At 41.8% G+C, this 2,809-nt stretch overlaps 1 pseudogene; it reads left to right on the top strand.

The window, feature by feature from the left end:
* Positions 1–1,334: 1,334 nt before the first annotated feature.
* Positions 1,335–1,539, top strand: LOC115870905 (annotated as a pseudogene).
* The last annotated feature ends 1,270 nt before the right edge of the window (positions 1,540–2,809 follow it).

Below are 2,809 nucleotides of genomic sequence, written 5' to 3'. Positions count from 1 at the left end.
ATGGCAGGCGCCAGGGGACTCTTTGTGGGTCAGGAGACTGCCTAGCTTTGTGGCTAGTCATACTGCCACCTCCCCTTCTTGCCTGTAAGCTCAGCCTTGAGTGGTTCCCACTGCTAGACTGGATCTTCAGGAGGAAAGGACGGGAACGATGACGGGGTTGGGACAAAGGTAGGGGGACAGGAGCTTCCTTGAAATGGCAAACTCAGTGACCTCGAGAAGCCTTGCTTCTGTGGGCTAATCAGACTAATTTTAGACTCCCAATTAACCTCTGGCAATTATTTTTCACATCCAGAAATTCCCCAGTTTTATTTACGCATAGTCACTTAGCCTTTTCACAGGCCACGTCATCTCCTTATTTTTGGATCTGCTTACAAAACCACCAGCCACCCCCAACGTCTCTCAAAAAACTGAAGTGGAAGCCAAGGCACAACCCCCAGGCCGAGTGTCTACACCTTCAAAGGGAAGCGTGGTCCGGAAGCCAGGAGCCAGACAGGCACCAATTAGCAGTGGCTTAAGCGAATAGATTTTATTTTTGATTCAAAACCTTCCATTCTTCTCATTGCTAACGCAAGAAATGGGGTCAAGTTCATAAAGCCCCTGGTTTGTTTTCTTCTTTGATTTGATTTTGGTTTTTTCTTTTGGTGGTGGTGGTTGTGGCTGAGACTGCACACAGCAACACGGACAGCCGATTCCGTAGTTTCTACGTGTACAATTCAGTGACATTGATTCTGTTCTTTGAGTTCTGCGATCATTCTCACCCTCTTTTCTGAATTGCTATTGCGAAGTGTCTCATCTAACTTTGCCAATTACTGGACAGCTGCCTCTATTAAAAAAAAATCAAATGAGGGAACTGGAAGTGCAGACATCAAAAGGTACAAATGAGATAAAATGAAAAGCAGTTCTGCTTTCCAACCACTTGAGCAGTTGATTTGAATATTAAACTCTGGGGATAGCAATTGCCCCAACGATTTACTAATCATTCAATTTGACTGATTCTCAGTCTCAAAAGCAAAGGCCCACCCTTTTCCTATAGCTCTTAGGGTAGGGCCACTTTCCCCAAACTTCGGAGCAAATACCTTTAAAGATAGAGGCTGTGATTGGCTGTCATTGATTATTGTGTTCACAATATAATCCTGGCTGCTTACAATTCTTTGCACATTTTATACAGTCCACACAACACCTTAAAACTGTGTGGTTGACTGTTGCACTTGGAAAAGACTTGCAGAAGCCATTACCCTAATTTTTCAGAGTAACACTAAAACTGGGGAGACTGCAGCCACCCGTGTAATATACAGGGCTGCCATAGACCAAGCTGGGGTCATTTGTTTAATATGAAGACTATATTTTCAGGTTCATTTCTATAGTTTATTCCTAGTTGCTTCTCAGTGGGTAGCTCACTGGAAGCCACAGGCAAGAAATACAGCCTCCTCTCAGGTGTGTGGTGAATTTGGCTCGTGGTGTCTTGGTAGAGCTGCCATTGGCCGCTGATGGTCATTCATTCATTCTTCTCTTTCTCTTGGAGATAGCAGTCTGAGTGCTTTCCGTTTAGTGTGGACAAGTAGATTGTAAATGTTTATTTTTTCTGGGGATTCCTCTCCATACTGCAGCTTCCTGGGGAGAACTCGCCATTCTTTGTTTTTTGTTTGTTTGCCTGTAATCATTAGCTTTTCCGGAATCGTCCTGGCTATAGTGTGCCGTGGGCTTCCCCTTGTGGGCTGTCATGCCGCTGGCCTTTTGGCAGCTGATTCCCAGCCAGGCAGGGCTATGTGGAAACCTTTGGCTGAGCTCAAACAGCCAGGCCAAGAAAGTAGTCGAACACTTATCCAGGTAGTCAGCACCTATTAGAAGTCAAAAACTCTTTTGTTTTCAAAATAATTTTATTTATTTTATTTTTATTTTTATTTTTTCTCTCTTTTTAAAAAAAATCAATTTATTGGGGCTCATACAATTCATCACAATACATAGATCAATTGTGTAAAGCACAAAATAATTTTATTGACATAGAATTCACACAGTAGATAATTTAATAGTTCAATTATATTAATTGTGCATTCACCACCACAATCCATTTCAGAACATTTTCTCCTTCCTGATATTCATCGTTCTGAGCACCCATTTCCCTCCAATCTCCCCTGCCCTAACCCTCTAAGAAACCATGAATCCAGTTACTGTCTCTCTAGATTTACCTCTCCTGGATTTCATTTACAGAAAAAAACCAAACAAACAAAACTAACAACAACAAAATCAATCAGAGAAAAACCTCCATCTAAAAGAAATAATAAAATAAAAATATAAAAACATGTTAATATTTTAAAATATGAAAAACGAAAACATTTAAAATGGATCAAAAGAGAAATCAAATGCTAAGGTATTCTATTTTAACTTAACTACTTTACAACAATCCACTTTGTCTGATAGCAAACCTGGAGGAGAAGCAACATTAATGCTTACATTCTGAACACCTGGTTTGCACAAGGCTGTGGATGCAAATGAGAGTGAAAGCCCAAAATTCATTGGAAGAGTCTGCATGTGGATTAAGACTCCAGTGAAGTCTTCCCTCTGGCCGTAGTCTAGGGGTGTGAATGGCCTTACTATTAAGCTCTCTTCTTGTTCTTGATCAGGTGTCTCGATTTGCTTTGAGGAGCACTGCTGGTACAGTGGGGAGGAGTTGGGTTGCTAACCAAGAGGTCAGTGGTTTGAAATCACCAACCTCTTCTTAGGAGAAAGATGAGACTTTCCACCCCTGGAAAGATGTAGTCTTAAGCCCACAGGGCAGGCAGCTCTCGTCTGTCGTTTGACAGTGAGTTTA

The sequence above is a fragment of the Echinops telfairi genome, unplaced genomic scaffold (genome assembly GCF_000313985.2).
Source record: "Echinops telfairi isolate 266 unplaced genomic scaffold, ASM31398v2 ScPeMD7_2573;HRSCAF=3158, whole genome shotgun sequence".
NCBI classification, from domain to species: domain Eukaryota; kingdom Metazoa; phylum Chordata; class Mammalia; order Afrosoricida; family Tenrecidae; genus Echinops; species Echinops telfairi.
Note: the sequence above shows the minus strand (reverse complement) of the source record. Positions and strands in the feature narration are given on the sequence as shown.